Source organism: Oryctolagus cuniculus, chromosome 7, assembly GCF_051225735.1.
Source record: "Oryctolagus cuniculus isolate XC-2025 breed Fujian yellow rabbit chromosome 7, ASM5122573v1, whole genome shotgun sequence".
In the NCBI taxonomy this organism is placed as follows: Eukaryota; Metazoa; Chordata; class Mammalia; order Lagomorpha; family Leporidae; genus Oryctolagus; species Oryctolagus cuniculus.
Window position 1 is genome coordinate 117,526,564 of NC_142873.1, and position 18,988 is coordinate 117,545,551.

The window sequence follows — 18,988 nt, forward strand, 5'->3', positions numbered from 1 at the left end:
ACTCTCTGTTTTACGAATTCTTTCATTCACCCAACAAACCTTTATAAAGCACAGCTTGTGATTCAGATACTATTTTAGCCATTGGAGACACAGCACTGAGCAAAGACCCCGCTCTCATGCCCCTTACATTCAGGTTGAAGGCCATAGGCAACCACTAACTGAGTGAATATTTCAAACAGTTAACAGATTGGGAAGGAGAATGAAGCACAGTATAGAGGATAACAATGCAGGACAGGTGGATCAGCAGAGACCACTCTAACGTGTGACCTCTGTTTAGGGACCTGCAGAGGTATGGCTAAGCAAGGGGAAGGCATTCCATGCAGAGGGACCAGCATCTGCAAGGATTTTGAGCTGGAACTCTGCTGGTTGGTGGCCTGGCAAAGAGGGCAGTGTGGTTATGAAGGTGTGAGTGAGAGGCAGCGTGGTGGGAAAAGAGGAGGGGACAAGTGCTGGCCGTGGGAAGACATTTTGTAGAGTCCTGTAGGACATTCCAAGGGCTTCAGCTTTTCCTGAGAAAAAAGGGAAGTCATTGAAGGATTTGGAGTGGAGGAGGGACATGGGAGCTGATGTTATAAAGTATCACCATGGCTATGAATGAGGAAAGTCTGTAAGAGGATCAGGGTGGGAGCAGGGAGACCAGAGAGGTGACCATTACAACAATTCAAGCAGGGATAATGGGAATTTGGATCTCAGTGGGGCTGGGGTGGGTGGGAAGAAGAGGGTGGGCTGTGGGAGGTAGAGCTGTCAGGCTTTGCTGATGGACTGCTGTGTGGGATTGGGGTTGGGGTGAAAGCACAATATGATGACTTTGGACCCCAGCACCTTGTAAAGTGGAACGGCTGTGCACTGTGATGGGGAACACAGGGTGAGCAGGAAGCACAAGGCTAGTTTGGGTCTGTTAAATATGAAATGTCCATTAGGTGGTACAGCACAGATGCTAGGTATGTAGTGAGATATTTGAGGTGAGGGTTCTGGGGAGGAGACTGGACTAGTTACACACTTGGGAGTCTTTGGCATATCAGTAGCATTTAAAGCTATGAGTAGGATTTCCAAGGACATGAACATACATCAGAGGAAGTGTCCCGAGGACAAAGTTTGCCAGATGAGGGGAACCTGTTACAGGTGAGGGGTGATTTGCTTCACAGTGAGAGAAATCCAAGCTTTGCGGGTCTGACCCTGAAGTCTGTGTTATTGACTCTTTAGCAACACTCCAAATGCTGGGGCAAGGAGGGCTTTTCCTGGAGACATAAAACATGGGTGGTTTGCCAGGGTCTCACCCCTGCAGATGTGGGGCTGGCAAGCCAGGTCCTCAGCTTTGAGCAAACAAGACACTTCATTTGCTGATGGAACCACACTGTACATCCATCAGCTCCACCTGGTACAGTATTCAGGGACCTCAGGGGAGCAGGAAAGGGCTGGTAATTAAGAAAGATTCCTTTCCTGAGCTGCAGTGGGTCACTGTGACTGTCAGGGTTCAAAGATTGATGGCTTAATAAAGACCACCTGAAAAGGCAATTGACCAGCAAGGGGAAAACAGTCCTCACCACCCACCCACTGTCGGCAGAGTCACCATTCAGAGACCCGGAAACCATCTGCACTGGATACCTGTTGGCCTAGTTTTATAATTGTCATCCAACTATTGGATGCCTCCCCTCAATCACGGGTAAGCAGCTGCTCTCTGCTCAGCTCCTGGGCTGGGTATGTTGGATGAAGGAGGCCCCGTTCTCCTGCTCCTAGGAGTTCAGAATATCACAAGGCCATGAATACATACAAGGTTCCAACCAGCCAACCTTTTCAGTTTTGTAATGCTGCATTATGCACGTTTGAATCTTTGAAAATTCATGTTGTTTAGAGTCCAGCAGATAGTAAATGCTCACTGAGATATTGACTGATTTGGAGCATGTATGGAGTCACAGGGAAAGGGCCCAGAATCAAGAATGAACAGGGGCTGGCGTTACAGTGTGTAAAGCCGCTGCCTGCTACACCGGCATCCTAAGTGGGCCCTGGTTTTTGCCCCAGCTGCTCTAATTCTGATCCAGTTCTCTGTTTATGGCCTGGGAGAGGCAGAGGAAGATGGCCTAAGTACTTGGGCCCCTGCACCCATGTGGGAGACCCTGATGAAGTGCCTGGCTCAGCACTGGCTATTGTGGTCACTTGGAGAGTGAACCAGAAGATGGAAGATTCTCTCTCAAATAAATAATACATAAATCTTTCTTTTTTTTTTTTTTTTTTTTTAAAGAGAACAGCATTTCCAAAAATAGTTCTTTGACCTTCGGTCACTCTTCTGATGGTCTTAGTTTGCCCATCTGTCCAAAGGAGGCTTGGATTAAATTATTCTTGGAGATATTTTATTTTTATTTTGAATTCAGATTTATTGATTTTCACTGTGTTAACTTTACAAATGATATGAAGCTGGCCGGCGCCACAGCTCACTAGGCTAAACCTCCGCCTGCGGCGCTGGCACCCCGGGTTCTAGTCCCGGATTCTGTCCCAGTTGCTCCTCTTCCAGGCCAGCTCTCTGCTGTGACCCGGGAGTGCAGTGGAGGTTGGCCCAAGTCCTTGGGCCCTGCACCCGCATGGGAGACCAGGAGGAGGCACCTGGCTCCTGGCTTCGGATCGGTGTAGCTCCAGCCGTAGCGGCCATTTGTGGGGTGAACCAACGGAAGGAAGACCTTTCTCTCTCTCACTAACTCTGCCTGTCCAAAAAAAAAAAAAAAAAAAAAAAAAAAAAAAGATAGGAAGCTGACTGCAGGAAAGGGAATGGTGATTTCAAGTTAACGTTAAGCTAATGGTGAAAGGACATCACCTCTGGCTGCCGTCACCGCATCACCTTGGATTGAATATAGATTTTTTTTTTTTTTAACAAAGTTGCACAGCTCTGAAATCCGGGGATGCTGCAGACCTCTCGCAGCAGTGCCCTCCCCCTGGGGTCAGTCTCCTGGGCCAGAGGTAAAGTGCTTCCAAAACTACTGCTGTTTGTCCGGCATGGCGTCTGACTGCATCCACATAGTGGATTGGAACCCAGTATGCCTGTTGCAAGAGGCTTCTCTGGGGCCCGACTGGAATGCCGTTCTGTGGTAGCCTTTGTGTCCTTCCATAGATTCATGGCAGCGCACGGGCAATTTCTCAGTCCGCTCTCTGCTGCCGATCTGTAGCTGGCCTTGGTCCAGCTTATAGGCGAGTCTCAGGTTTCCTGGGGACTTACTGTACAAGCTGGACAAAGGGACTGTTGGCAGGGGCTCCCGAGCACCCCTAACAGATGGGTCACATCTTTGGGATTTCCTTTATCCAAGACTTTCCTGTATTGATTGAGCCTACACAGAGGCTCCTTTTGTTCTCTGTCTTGCTGTACAGCGTCTTTGGGTGTGTTTCCCGTTAAAACATCCTTTATCGGGAACAGATCACCATGATCTTGGCTCCACTGGTCACTTTTATTTCTCTCAATGTCTCATCCTTAGGAACAACCCCCATATGCATGACTTTCTGCATGGTAGGTGGGAGACCTGGATTCAAGTGGATCTTCTGTTCCAGCTCAGAGCCTACGCTGTCCAGTGGGAACTTCACATCTTGCTCCGTCTTGTTCCAGATGATCCGCAGGTCCTCCAGCTCCTTGCCCAAGCCGCAGCCTGTGTCCTCGCCGTTGCTGACTGAAGCCTGGGCTGTAGGGTCCTCAGGGGGCCTGGGCTGGGGCCGGTGCAGGAGTCCCTGGCTGTTGCCCCAGCTGCCATTTCTCTCTTTACGCAGGTAAGGGGCCACACAGGCACCTCAGTGGCCATGGTCTCGGCCTCTGTGTCCTTGCCAGGTTGCCCCAAATCATTTCTATAGCAGCCCAACATAGGCAAGGCGGAAAATATGTGAGCTACTGTTACCCACTGTAGCACCTGCAAGCATAAAATATCTATACAGGCCAGGAATATGACCCCTATAGAGCATCCTCACGCTTCAAGCCAAATGGTTCATGGATCTGGGGTGCCTGTGCCCAGAATTCATGGAGATGGTATCCACATTGCCTAAAGGAGAGGAGTTCATTTCAATGGCCATCTCCTGAAAGAGATCTTACTGTGTATTTGCACGATGTACAGGGAGTTTCTGCAGTGGAGCTTCTGCTGTAGAATGTTCTGCAGATTGTCCTGGGGTTGCTTACTTTATCCTTGTTGTCAGCACATTAGTTCTGAACCTGGCTTTTTCTCAACAGAACACTATACAGTCTGCTTTTGAAGTGAGGGTCTGCCTACCGTCTCCTTCCAGTCCATTTTCTACTAAGCAACTAGAATTATCTTTTTGGAAAAAAAAAAACTGGAAAAGCAAACACCCCAAACAAACTGGGCCATGTCACGCCTCCTGCTGATGAGCCCTCTGAGGCTCCCCCTCCACTTAGCCTCAGTTCAGACACGACCGTGACCCTCAAGATGCAGGGTCTACTCTTGCAGGGTCTTCTCGTCAATTGTGTCGATGTCCTTTTGCTTTCTCATTCCATGCGCATTTGGTTTGTTGAATTTGCCACATCTCTGTGCACCTCAGGGTTTTGCATGATCTTCTCTCTCTGTCTACCATACTCTTCTTCCTCCTCCTCCTCTCTTCTTCCTTTGATTATTTTGCCTCCAGAGCCCTCTTGGCCATTTGAAACTCACTCTTTCTGGGTTAGCTACTGATATATCACAGTAGGCAAATTTTTTTTTATCTCTTTGTGTTTCCTCCATCTTCCTAACTAAACTATAAACCATAAACCCCAGGAGAGCAGGAAGAATTTCTTGTTACTTACTATTGTCCCTGTCTGCAGCGTTAAAGTCTGCTAAGCACATACTAGATGCTCAATGAAGTGTTTTCTAAATGACTGACCTGGTGCTGATCACCTTTGAAGCATTGCCCCCTACCCAACCTAACATCTGCCCCATTATAGCAGGGTCTGGAAGTTCCCCCCGTGTGCAACAGTGTTCCTAACCTCTGTTCTCATGCCTGCACCCCATTTTCCTCCTGAACGATGAACTCATCCTTCCAGATTCAGTTCAAATGTCATCCCCTGTTTGATGCTTGTTGCCAACCCCATGCAAAATTAGAAGCATGTGCTCTATGTGTGTGCACACCTGGATTGTAGCCTTCGTCACGCTATATTGTCCTGCAGGGACTGACCTTTTGGCAGTAAAAAAGGTACCCAATCCATCATACATCCTCGCTTCTTTATTTTAATGTTTGTTTATTTTTTGTCTACTTGAAAGGCAGAGTGAGCGAGAGCGAGAGCGAGAGAGAGAGAGAGAGCGCGCTTCCATCTGCTAGTTCATACCCCGAATACTTGCTGGGGCCAGGATGGAGCCAGGAACCAGAGACTTTATCTCAATCCCCCACACAGGGTTCAGGAGTCCAAGTGTTTGACTTCTGCTGCTTTGACATCTGCTGCTTCTCAGGATGCATCAGCAGGAACCTGGATCAGAAACGGGGCAGCTGGGACTTGAACCAGCACCCTGATACAGGCACCAGGTGGTGGCTTAGCCTGCTGTTCCGTAACTCCTGCCCTGCATCTTCACTTCTTAGCAGTGGAGGTCACATAGTCAGTGTTTGGTAAGTTTGTGGAGGGACATTCACACATTAATATGTGAAGGAACTTCTTATGTGAAAGGGGCTTGTGGTATCTTCTATCTGAGAAACGGGCATGTGCATACCTGCTGTTTGGATATCCCCTCTCAGAAATCCTCTCTGGGGACCTTGCTTCAGGGAGACCATCTCTCTGTTCTGTTTCTTCTAGGATTAGGGAGTTGGTTTGGTTTAGAAACCCAAGTTTGGGGCAGGCATTTGGCAAAGTGGTTGCGATGCCACTTTCGACGTCCACATCCCATATCAGAATGCCTGGGTTCGAGACCCAGTTCCTCTCCAAATTCCAGTTTCCTCGTGATGTTCATGCTGGCAGGCAGCAGGTGATGGCTCAAGTGGCTGTGTCTTTGCCACCCAGCTGGGAATCCCAGATTGAGTTCTTGGCTCCTGTCTTTGGCTTGGCCCAGTCCCAGGCATTGTGACCATTTGGGGAGTGAACCAGTGAGTAGAAGGTTTCTGCCTATCTGCATTTCACACAAGTAAAGTATATAAATCAAAACATAAAAGAAAACAGTTAGCCATTGCTTGTTTTAGAAGAGAGCTAGCCATGAGTAATGAACCCATGAGGGAAAAAGAAGGATGCTGGTGAGGCGCAGGCCCTGTCCCAGATACTTTGTTCACTACTCTGCCCATCTGTGGAACCAGTTCACAAGTCATGTGTTTGTTCATCCATCCACTCACTGCCCTCAGTTCTCCTGCCATGTGCCAGGCTGTGTTTGTGCAGTTGCTATAGAGATGCACAAGCTGCAGCGAGGTCCTGTTTCCTGTAGGTGACGGAGCACAGGCAGACAGGTGGTGTAGGGTGATCAGGGCTCGGATGGGGGTGTGTACATGCAGGGTCACATGGCAACAGAGGGAAAAGAGGGCTTTTACCTACCCAAGTGCAGGGCCTCTGGGTGAGTAGACTTGTTCTGTGGATACAGGAGGTGAGAAAGAGAGGAAGAAGCAATTAGGGAAGGTGGGGAGAGCAGCATACACAAAAGCATGAAACAAGGAGTGATAGGTGTGCCTGGGGAATTCCAGGGAGTCTGTAAATCACTGTTGCCCGAAGTTTTGCTCCTCAAAGTTTGGTGTATGGACTAGCAGCCCTGATATCCTCTGGGAACTTGCTGGAACACCAGAATCTTGAACTCCACCCTGGATCAACTAAATCAGAGTCTACATTTTAACAAGATCTCCAAGTGAGTTCTGTAAACCTTAAACCTTAAGAAGAACTGGCAAAGAGGTGGTTTTCAAACTCTAGCTCTGGGCTTCACCTAAGATTTTCTGAATTAGTAGCTGTGGGGAGGGGTCTGAGGGTTCACAGTTCTCCAAAGTTCCCAGGTGATGTGGATGTCGAGGACCACAAAGAGAGCTACTACAATGGCATACCCTAGAATGAGAGATTTCCGGGACATGAGCTTGGGAGGACAGCAGGATTCAGATCTGGGAGGACCCTGCTGGGAAGGGGCTTGGTCTTTTTTTTTTTTTTTTTTTTTTTTTTTTTTTTTTTACAGGCAGAGTGGACAGTGAGAGAGAGAGAGACAGAGAGAAAGGTCTTCCTTTGCCATTGGTTCACCCTCCAATGGCCACCGCGGCCAGCGCGCTGCGGCCGGCGCACCGGGCTGATCTGATGGCAGGAGCCAGGTGCTTCTCCTGGTCTCCCATGGGGTGCAGGGCCCAAGTACTTGGGCCATCCTCCACTGCACTCCCTGGCCACAGCAGAGAGCTGGCCTGGAAGAGGGGCAACCGGGACAGAATCCGGTGCCCCAACCGGGACTAGAACCCGGTGTGCCGGCGCCGCAAGGCGGAGGATTAGCCTAGTGAGCCGCCGCACCAGCCGGGGCTCGGTCTTTATGCTGGAGTGTTGTGGAACCCTATGGAGCCATTTCACCAGAGAGGGACATCTCAGAGCTTTATGTTGGGCAGCATGGACCAGACAGTGCAAGGTGACAGATGATACTGCATTCCAGTTGAGATGGGCCAACTGTGAAGCAAGTCAGTGGTGGTAGGCGTGGATTCAAAATAAACTGGGGGGTCTGAATCTATAGGAGTCTGCAGCTGATGGACCCAACGTGAGAGTGGGAATGGCAAACCTCTGCCTGCCTGGGGCCCTGGGTGCTGGGGGGACAGCTGCTTGCCCACCCCCTTCCCATGGCTGTTGCCTTTCATGCCCAGAGAGCCACCCCACTTTATTTGCCTTCTCTTCGCAAGTCTGCCTCTGGCCCCCTCTGACAGGTCTCAGCCTGCAGTGTTTGCAGAAAGACATGCAGTAAACCATTCAGAAATAGGATTTATTAATGGGAGGCATGTAATTACTGCCAGACACAGCAATCTGAGGAGTTTATGGCCGAAGTGTTTGGTGTCATTCATTAAAACAAAGTGGGCTCTTGGCATGGACGCCATCACCCTGTGACCAGACCCGTCTGCTTCTGAGAAAGCCCCTCCCCCCAGGTCTGCAAGGGGAGCCTGGCTGAAGAAGCATAGGCAGATCAATCAGTAGGGCGGGGTGTCTGGCTCTGGGGCCTGACCTGGCCGGGACCCCTGGGAAGAATGGGTCTTGCTACCAGAGCAGGGTCCTGGGAGGGGCTCAGGGCCTGTGTGCTTGTCTCCGGGACCTCTGATTTTGCAGTCACCAGTGGCAGCAGCCCTTTACTAACAATGAACTTGCACGCTCGTGTCTTCTCCAAAGGCTTCCCTTCGATTTCACATCTCACCAGCCTCTCACAGAAGCAAGGATGCAGATGGCACAGGTTAACACCGCCTCTTGACAAACGAGAAACAGAGGCCCACAGAGGCTTGGCGGGTCTCCCCAAGTAATCTGGGCAGAGGACAAAGCATGAAGCCATTCAGGCCTCTCCACAGGGTGGCCAGGGCCTTCCCAGCTGGGTGAGGACAGGGCTGGCTTGTTCGGAGGGCAGACCTGGCTGGCTGAGGTGCTGGCTGCTGCAGGACTTGAGGTCAAACCCAGAACTTCTCAGCCTCGCTCTATGGACCTGGGAGAGCTGCTCAGAGCCCGTGTCATCACACAGGAGGTGGGGACAGGGAACTAGGTTGCCTCCTTGACATGGTGTTGTGAGGGTTAAAAGGGGGTGCAGGTCTGGTCCCCTGACATGTGGTCCTCTCTGGACCTCCCTGCCCAGAAGTGGCCTGCACAGTACAGGACAGGGACGCAGCACTCAGATGAGATAATGGAGGGAATAGGCTTTGGAAAATCCTTGCGCACCATTCAAATGTGAGGTAATAATAGGAAAATGGATCTGCCACAGCCCTGCCAAGAACCCAGCAACTTCTGAGACAAAAAGCAGACCTGAAGTCTAGAATCTTCATCAGTGTGATTGGTTTTGAACAGAAGAACTTTCTGCCCTTTCAAGCATCTATCTGAAAATCAAATATCTGTCTCATGTTACTCTGAGGACTGGAGAGAATATCTACCCAGCACCACGAGGAACCCATAGCAGAGGCTGCGTGTCTGTAAGCATTTGTATGCTAGGACATTGTACCATTTAACCATCAGCTCTTCCAAGGGGGACTGACAGCTTGTGGATCTCAGTATCCCCGAGTGCCTAGCACAGAGTCTGGCACATGGCAGGTGCTCAGCCAGGATTTAAACTAAACCAAATTGGATTCTGTCATATTCCATGGGTCCTGTGAAAGCAGAGCCTATGTTTTATTCATCTCTCTCCTTCCAGAGCCAAGCCTAATGTCTGGCACAGACTAGGTGGTTAGTAAGTTCAGGTTGGATGGAAATTAAGAGCTATGAAAAAAAAAAGAGACTTATCTAATGTCTGCACTGAGCCACGAGGGGAGCCCAGGGTTCCAGGAACTCCAGGGAAGGAGTCTGGGATTTGAAGTGTGAGAGGTACCATCAAAGAACAGGCTCACTTCAAAGGCAGGGGGTGGGTGGAGGAGGGAGGAGGATGTGGTTTCTCTAATGCCTTTTTGGCTGGGTGGGAGTCTCAGTTGGCAGCCAGGGTGGGGCAGGAGGAGGTGGGCAGCACAGCAGAGGCCCCAGCCTGGGCCACAGAGACAGAGCAAAGAGCCAGAGAAAAGGAGGCAACTCAGATGTCGACGAATCGTGCTTAAAATCTTCCTCCCTTCTCTGCATCCCCGGGAAGAGACGTGGCAGCCGTGTGTGTGTTGGAAAGGAAAACAGGCTTTGCAGTCCAATAAATCTGTGTGCAGTGGCTCCCAGCGCGAGCCAGGGCTGTGGGATCGTTCGTGTGATGCTTTATTTTTCTGAATCTCCATTTCCTCCTCTAAAAATATGGCATCGGTGATTCTTCCCTTACATGGTTTGTTGTGGATATCAAACGAGTGTTTTGTAAGCAATAAAACAACCATTTATTAAGCACCTGCTCTCTACGAGGCACTGAGCCTAGTCGCTGTATGGATTTAATTTGTAATCCCCCAATCATCTGGCGAGGTAGTCATTAGCATCTCCAGTCTCCACTTCAGAGCCCGGGACACTCAAGTTCAGGGGGTGTTGAGCAATTTGCTCAAGCGATAGAGCCAGAATTCCAACGGAGCGCTTCCTCTAGCGAGTGTGCTGTGGCTCTGTACATGATGATTAGATTTCATGAGCCTAAGTCAAGCCGAAAACCCTCCCACAGCAGCCCTTTTCCTTCATTGTCAGCACTTTTTCTCCTCCACCTCCTCTTTTATAAAACAGCCAAACCTTTGGCTAACCTGGCAGCCCACGGAGACGGGTAAGCTGTCCTAAGTGATTTAAACACGATTCCACGCTCTCGCTCCAGGTGCTCCTTAGATTCCTTGGGCTGTGGATCAGGAAATGATGTCTCAGTGTTTGTATGAGTGAAGAGGAAAAGTTGCTGAGAGCCCAACTTTGGGGTGATCCAACAACCTCTGAAATATCACACCCACCCTTGCAAAAGAAAACTGTCAACTCTTCTGACATTAAAAAAAAATCTTCCTTTGAAGCTTTAGCCAAAGATGAGATAAATGTGAAAGGTATGGGAAAGCAGATTAACTTTGATTGAAATCTGCCCTGTGCCTGGGTCTTGATGTGCTGTCTTGATTCCTCATAGCAACCTTGTAGGGTGGGTATCATCGGATCCATTTTCCACATAAGGATGCTAATAAAGGTAAACATTTGTCAGAGTTCACACAGCAACTACACATCAAAGCTGGTGTTACACCTTAGCCTATTTGCTCCTAAAGCCCAGGCTCTCTTTTCTACTGCTCTCTGCTTCTGAGTCTGCTTATCAACTGGTGGGAGCTGTTGCCTCCTCTAAACCTCTCTGTCTCTCAGGAGCCCACGCTTTTGTCCTGTGGAGCTCTAGAGAGACACTGCAATTCAGAAGAAATAGGACCTTTCCCTCTGAGATGGCACAGACCCCCAAGGGTAGCAGCAGCAAGCGTAGGCACGCACACTTTTGGAAGGTGCGCTAGTGTGAAATGGGCACCGGTTGACAGTTCCATAAACAACCAGTGAATGCTTTCACCTGTTAAAAAAGAACAAAACATTTACACTTAAAAAATGGGATAAGGTGGGCTTCCCTCCTTAAAAATATTTCTAGAGCTACTAAAAAAGCTTGCATTTACAAAATAGTTGATAAAAATATCCCTCTGCATTGAACAAGAAGGGAGACAGGGACCACCGCTAACACATGGTGTATCAGTTCTCATTTCTCTGTATTCTGCGGACAAGTCTTCTTAGCTTCTTGGTGAGCCACCTCAGCCTGTTTTCCCTTGGCTCCTCGCTTCCCCACTGCTTGCACTTTTTTTGTCTGATGACTTACCCTTCCCGGAGGCCTTCTCGGGCTTTGCTTCCCCTTAGTGGCCCGGCTTCTGCAAGGCAAAGGCAGCTCTGAGGCTCCCCACCGACCAGCCAGGCCCCAACATCTCCCCGAGAGGAGCGGGGTTGGGGGGGTGGGGAACCAACACCCGGGGACGCACCCTACTCACCTGGACAACCGCGCTGGCCTCCCCTTGGGCTCCTCCTTCGCTGCCCCTTCTGCAGAGCTGCCCTTCCTCTCGGGCATCTTGGAGGCCGGGAGGACACGTGCTGGGTGCCTGCGGGTCGCAGCGCAGAGCCTTCCCGCTCGCCTCGCTGGATTCTTAATGCACTCGTGAATTGCGATCCTAAAAAAATGGAAATGAATGTACGGAACTCTGGGCTCACATGCCTTCCCCTGGGTCCTCCTTCATGGGTAATGGAAAGCTCACAGGCTTTGGAGTTTATAAGATAAAGGCTTGATGATCAGCTTGGGTAAGCCATCTATCACCTGTGATCTTAGTTTCCTCATCTGTAAAACGATGATCAGAACTCCTGCCTTGTAAGGTTGTCTTCATTGTGAAGTGTTGGGCCCTTGGCGGACGCTGATTAAACGTTGCCTTTTCTTCTTGTATCTCAAAGTGCAAAGTCTGTAAGTATATTCTCTTAGGTAGGGAGGTAGGCACAAATGATGGCTACTATTTTTTTAGGACAGTTTGGATCTATTCAGATTGTTGGCAAGGATTATCAGCCATGGTTTAAGACTTAAGCCAATGCTCATTATGTCGTAATGGAGCCTGCAAAAGTGATTACTAATGTGACTTTTCCCATCCACTGTGCAACAGCGAGGGGAGTTTTTCACACTGCCGGCGTTTGGTTTGGAGCAGGACGATACAAATCACAGATGGCTTCTCCGGCAGATGTGGCTGTGGAGAGCCGAAGTACTGGTTTACAAGGGGTTTAATGAAAACCTGGCATCTATCCAGACTTGAATCGAAGTCCTCTGGGGCTCTCAGCTTCTGCACGTACAGACCAATTTGCACACGTCCACCCTATTGGGCTGGGGTGAAACATTTTTTACCTAGGAAACAAAGCCAGACCTATCTGGCTGAGTTCACAGGCGTGGGGCCTGGGAGGTGGAACAGTGATGTGGAAGGGAAGTTGGTAGGAGGAGAGTGGCTACACCTGGAGGATGTCCAGGTGGCAGCTGCCCAGGTGGGGGTGATCTGGGCTCAGGCTAGAAAGATGGCTTTCCCAGCTGCTTGGAGCTCACCGAGTTTTCTTCCTGGCCATGGGTTAGGTTAATAAGAGTGAACAGGAGCCACAAGTAGGTGTGTGGAATAACAAAACAGTTTCAGTTTTGTTGCCAGTATAGACAGGAACTGGGCTTGCCTGTTATTGCTCTGCTTTAGAGGTTCTCAGGCTTCCAGGGGTCAGCTTGCTATTTCTTGTCTTTTTGAATTTGGCATCAGTATCAATCATCTCCTTGGAGAGGGCTTCCTTGACTGCCTCCCTGAAAAAGAGCCTCCAACCTCTTTGGCATTTGGATCTTATTTATGCATGTGTTTCAAAGTAGAGCACAAAATTCATTTGCCTGTTCCTTTTCTGTTTGTTTTTGTCTTTTAGTAGAATGTAAGCTAATTGAGGGCAGGGACTCCATCCATCTCACTAAGCAATGCAGCCCAGTGCCTGGCGGAGTACTGGGCATGCAGCAGACATTCCATAAATACTGTTGGACCATCAGGTTAAAGTTCAGGACAAGAGTAAGATAGACCAGTGCTTACAGTTTAACACCACCATTTATAAACTGTACAACTGTCCAGAGTATTTTGTCTGTCTTAGTCTTAGATTCCTCACCTGTCAAAAAGGAATAAAAATACAATAGAGGTTACCAGTTGATGCAGGCTAGCATCCAGCACATAAGGAATGATTAATAAATTGAAGCTACGATTATGCAGTTACTGGGAAATTAAGTAAGGCACCAATAAATATCTACCCATGTGTCTGTTCAGCTGGTATCTACCAAGTATCCAGCATATGCCATGCCCGTGCTGAGCACTTCTTCATGCATTATTTTATGTGATTTGTCACAGGCTAGTGAGATGTTCTTTCCATTTTTGGAGCAGAGGAAAGAGACTTGGAGAGACTGAGTGGCTTAAATAAGCTTACAGAGTTACTCAGTGGCAAAGGCAGTATTAGCTCAATTAATATTTTGAAAGCCATGATTTCACCCTCCACCCGTAATTCCAGGCTGCTTCCTGTTAACACTCACTCTGAGCAAATAAGTATGGGAAAGCTGCATTCCCTGTCCTCTGGGGCTTTGGTTTAGGTGATAAGACACATGTAAGAATAAAATGTGCACTAACAAGGAACAGTTTTTTGTGCTGCTTTGAAATATACAAAAACTTGTTTCAATATACATTCATGTTTTAAAAGATTATTATCCAGGATATATAAATAACTCATACATGTCAATAAGAAAATGACAAACAACTCTGGGAAAATGGACAGATCATGAACAGGCAGCTTGAACGGCCAAGAGTCACGTGGAAAGATTGGGCATTATTAGCCATCTGGGAAATCCAAGAGAGCAATGAGATACCATTTCTCATCCCTCAGGTTGGCAAAAATATCAGAGAAGCCCTGAGGTTGAGGAGGATGAGGAGAAATGGGAGCTGTTGTTGCCAAGCTGGTGGGAATAATGAATTGATAAAATCAGTTTTGGGGGAGGGACTGGCCATACTGAGAAGGGGAAAGTAAGAACACATCTCTGGAACCAGGACGTACTCCAGATGGGAGCTGAAACCTTAGAGAAACTCTTGCACATATGCAGAAGGAGATGGGAAAACATTAATTTCAGCATTTTATAAATGAGTGGAATATTGGAGAGTCTAAATGTACATTGCTAGGGGAATGGTAAGTTAACAGGTCATTTGTAGATGGAATATGAAACAGCAGGTGAAAGAAGAAATGAGAGCTATACTTTGCAATGTGGGCAAACAGCAGAAGCATACTGTTGAATAAGAAGAGCCAGTTTCAGGAAGGCACAGACAGGAAATCACTTACGTACATTTTAAAAACATACCAAACAAGGCCACATGTTTAAAATTAAGTCTGTGTACCTAAAGAGCTGGGGAAAACAGTGCATGTGGCAGGATGGTCATAATTACTCTGGGGAGGAGATGGGGATGGATCAGCGAAGCTCAACTTTTAACAGGTCATCAACTGCATGTTTTATTTTAAAAAAGACATCTGAGGAAAATACGGAAAAATGCTAACATGGTTAGAGCCAGGTGGTGGGTTCAATGTGTTTGTTATACCCATCTTTGAACTTTTCTGTGTGCATGGGATATTCTATGAAGCAAACAACTAACCCAGACTCTCTGGCCTAAACCTTTTCTATTTTGTTTCTCATTAAGGTCCTGGAGGCATAATGAAAGGGAAAATGCTGAAGTCCCCCATTCCAAGCCTTCCTGACGCCTGCACCTGCTGTATATCATGCTGATGGGTGCTGCTGTGCAGGTGAATTGATTGTCATTGGAAGGACCTGTAGCTGTGGGAGGGAGTAGGGTGGAGGTGAAGGAAAAGTGACAGGACCAGGAGAGCAAGAGTGTTGAAGTGTTAAGAAAAATTTGAAGAAATTAGAGATTGGAGAAGAAGAGTATTTTATTCAATGTCCTATAGAAGCAGAGCTGGACTCTGCCTCTGCCTACTTAACCCCATATTCAGATTGAAGGCAAGTATGTGCTGAGGCAGGAACATGGACACTATATTTGGACAGAGCTTGGTCAGATACCAACTCAGCTCCCCTCAGGATCTCCATGGCCTTAGGTACCCCACCTAACACTCTGATTTGGGGTCATTATTACCTCTCTTAGAGTGTCATTGGGAGGAACAAATAACAATGGAGTTTTTTTAAAAATGCAAAACAATGCCACATGTTTAAAATTAACTACTGGAACAAGTGCTGTGTCTAAGTCTTGGTGTTTTCTCCACAAAGAATGCTATGATTATCAACATTCCAGTTTGATTGAGCCATTCTTCAATAACTTGTTTTGCTACCTTCCCTGTTCTCCCCCCTCCTCCCTCCAACCCAAATCAGCGCAGTTTCCTTTGGGCAAGCATCTAGTTTATTTGTGCTTAAGTATCAGTCTCAGCATTCTACTGAAGTCTACCAAACTCAGAGAGCAATGGATCACCTCCCTCTTCTCTGGAGTCCTGGCCTCTTATGAGTCTCAGGTCTCATCAGTTTTGGAGGCATCCAAGTCACACATTTCTATTGAACTAGTAACTAAAACCCCTGACTCATCTTGTATAATCATGGTTTAAATATGGCTCTTATCTATATGGTTGGGTTTTCTGACTCAATTGGAGGATCTTACATAGGAAAATGAGGAGGAGAGACCAAGATAACAAAAAAGAAGGATGGTATGGTGCCACAGAGGAGGTAAGTTGTTCTTATTTGTGAGAATTATAGGCTGGCCTGTTTTTGCCCTTTCGGAGTTCTGTGACATTAAAACCTGGATATCACAGACTTGAACCTAATATTCTTCCTTCTCCTTTTCCTAGTAGCAACTATTCTAAGGAGTAGCACTCTCCTTCTCAACCATGCAGCCTTTTAATTTTGTGATTTTATGGTCTTAAGAATTCTTTCTTAAAATTTTATTTAAGATTTTATTTATTTATTTGAAAGGTGGAGTTAGGGAGAGGCAGAGGGACAGACCTTCCATCTGCTGGTTCACTCCCCCAGTGGCCAGCCAGGCCAAAATCAGGATTCTGGAGCTCCATCTGGCTCTCCCATGTGGGTGTCAGGGGCTCAAGTACCTGGGCCCCACCTTCAGCTGTCTTCCCAGACACATTTTCAGGGAGCTGGATCAAACATGGAACACTGGGGACTTGAACCAGAGCGCATATGGGATGCCAGTGTCTCCAGGTGGTGACTTGGCCCACTGAGCTACAACACCAGTCCCAAGAACTCTTTCTTAAGTATTGCTAAATATGCTAAAGATCATTGCCTTGATGATTATTCTTGATTTCCCAATTAATTCAGCCAACAGAAATTCCTTCAAAAAAATTCCTATGTTCTTCCCTTCACTCCCCAGTTTCTTTGTTTCTTTCTTTTTTTATTTGAGAGGCAGAGATAGAGGGAGAGGGAGAGGAAGAGCTCTCATTGGCTGGTTCATTCCCCCAGTAACTACAACAACTGGGGCTGGGTGGTACAAAAGCTGGGAGCCAGGAATTCAATCCAGATCTCCTATGTGAGTGACAGGGGCCCAATTACTTGAACCATCACTGCTACCCCCTAAGGTGCGCATTCACAGGAAGCTGTGACGAGGATGTGAATCCCAAGGACTTCAATATGGGACAAGGATGTCCTAGCCACCAGTTAACCCACTTGGCCAAATTTCCATCCCCATACATCTTTGAGTATCTCCATAAATGTTTGAGTATATACTATTCTCTGGCACAACAAGATATCCTACACTACTTGTGCTTTCTTTGCCCCAGAGCTGGAAGAAGCTCTTTTTCCAAGAAGCGCTGTTTTTGTTTTGTTTTGTGTTTTAGTGGAGAGTAGTGTTTATAAACTCTGATTTGGACACTGTGTTTATGAGCATCATTACTTCTGGGCCTTTTAGTGCAGAGATAAGGTAAACAAACATGTGTGTGTCTCTATCTTTTAGAGTTTCTGATGGTTAGTTTATGTGTCTGCTCAGCTACATCACAGTGCCCAGATATTCTGGACATTTCTATGAGAGTATTTTGGGATTAGATGAACATTTAAGTCAGTGGACTTTGAGTAACAGACACTGTTGTCCATATACAAATGAGCCTCATTTAATCACGTGAAGGACTGAACAGACCAAAGCCTGACATTGCTACCCTGACCCTGACCTGAGCTAAAGGCAGCTCCCCAAGAGATAACCTCAGACTTGAACCACATCCTCAGCTCTTTCCTTGGTCTCCTGCCTGCCAGCTTGTCCTTCGGATTTTGACTTGGCAGTCTCTATACTCTATGAGCCAATTGCTCAAGTGAATCTCTTACTATGTATCCACAGATCCTATTGGTTCTTTTTTTTTATTTAAACTTTTTTTTTCTTTGACAGGCAGAGTTAGACAGTGAGAGAGAGACAGAGAGAAAGGTCTTCCTTCTGTTGGTTCACCCCCCGAAATGGCTGCCATGGCCAGCGCGCTGCGCCAATCCGAAGCCAGGAGCCAGATGCTTCCTCCTGGTCTCCCATGCAGGTGAGGGCCCAAGCACTTGGGCCATCCTCCACTGCCTTCCCAGGCCATAGCAGAGAGCTGGACTGGAAGAGGAGCAACTGGGACAGAACCGGCACCCTGACTGGGACTAGAACCTGGTGTGCCAGTGCCGCAGGTGGAGGATTAGCCTAATGAGCTGCAGCACTGGCCCCTATTGGTTCTGTTCCTCTGGAGAATGCTGATTAATATTGAGTCTGCTATTGCCAATCCAAATCCAATATTATATTGTTCTTACTCATCTTATTCATATTTGTATCAACTGTCTTTTACAATGACAATCATGGTTTCTAGACAAACAAACATAAAAACTCACAACAAAACCCAGTAGTGTATTTACTTATTTGTTCTAACCCAAATACCCATCACAAGACAATTGCCCTAGACTCTTAAAAAAGTCAATGTCATGAAATGAAAGAAAGTGAAAAGGCAGAAGGGACATTCTGGATTACAACCATTCTGGATTGACAACCAAATGCAGTGCTGGGTGTGGGGAGCAACCCGGACTAGACTAAGTTACTGGAATTAAGACTTATTCTATGCATCTGCTCTCCCACAATATGGTGCTGAGAAGGGAGAAACAGCTTCTACACAGCTGCCTCCAGTTCAACCAATAAACTGTAGGACCTACTCCTGATTGGAGGAGAGCAGCGCACTCGGCGTGTGGGTAGCAGAGTTGGGATTGGTGGAAGAGGACTATAAAGGAGGAGAGAGACAACATGCACGAGGAACATCTGAGGGAACATCTATCTGAAGGAACACCTGTGCAGCCCCCGAGAGAGCCGGCCGGCGGTGTGCCGCTCCCCTGCGGAAGTGGGGAATGTGGCAGGGGGAACCGCCCGTCCACGGAGGTGGAAGGGACAGTAGCCAACCCGGGAAGAACCAGCAGCAAACCCAGGGAGGGCCGAGCAGACAAAAGAACAGCGCAGGGTCCTGTGTCGTTCCTCCACAAAGACGGGGAGCGACACTGGGTACTTGTTTGGATTATTTGTCAAGACTGGGGAATTTTAAATATGAACTGCATATTACAGAATACCTTATAAAATTAAGTTGCTTGGGTCTGATAATGATATCATATGGAAAAATGCAATTGTTTGTAAGAGATATGAGATGCATGTTGAATTATTTAGGAGTGTTGTGATTTGATGTTGGAAAATCACTCTTAAATGGTCACAAAAAATATCAATGTAAGTACAAGTATAGATAGGGAGAGATAAAGACTATGTGTGTGTGTGTGTGTGTGTGAGAGAGAGAGAGAGAGAGGGAGACAGAGACAGAGAGAGAGAAGACATGCAGATGCACAAGCATGGTAAAATGCTAATAGTTGATAAATCTATAAATCTAAATTTAAGATAAATAGGAGTTAATCAGATTATTCTTTCAACTTTTCTACTGAAATTTTCCTGTTCAAAACTTTCAAAAATAAGA

At 47.4% G+C, this 18,988-nt stretch overlaps 2 long non-coding RNA genes and 1 pseudogene across 6 annotated transcripts in view; 1 reads left to right on the forward strand and 2 right to left on the reverse strand.

Annotated features, from left to right (window-relative positions):
* Positions 1-2,859: 2,859 nt before the first annotated feature.
* LOC149125700 (ubiquitin domain-containing protein UBFD1 pseudogene) lies at positions 2,860-5,151 on the reverse strand (annotated as a pseudogene).
* A 3,308-nt stretch (positions 5,152-8,459) lies between these two features.
* LOC149125701 (uncharacterized) lies at positions 8,460-11,769 on the reverse strand. Its single transcript, XR_016237350.1, has 3 exons — positions 11,494-11,769; positions 11,328-11,376; positions 8,460-11,030 (listed from the first exon to the last, which is right to left on the reverse strand). It is a non-coding gene; the product is annotated as an uncharacterized LOC149125701 (long non-coding RNA).
* A 34-nt stretch (positions 11,770-11,803) lies between these two features.
* Positions 11,804-18,988, forward strand: part of LOC149125702 (uncharacterized) — a 41,778-nt gene continuing 34,593 nt past the window's right edge. For 2 of the 5 annotated variants that reach the window (XR_016237346.1, XR_016237347.1), the window contains exons 1-2: positions 11,804-11,954; positions 14,722-14,824. This is a non-coding gene — a long non-coding RNA (uncharacterized LOC149125702). Of the gene's footprint in view, positions 11,955-14,721; positions 14,825-17,406; positions 18,524-18,988 lie in introns of those variants that run through there. The other 3 variants (XR_016237348.1, XR_016237349.1, XR_016237345.1) reach the window with 3 other exon arrangements.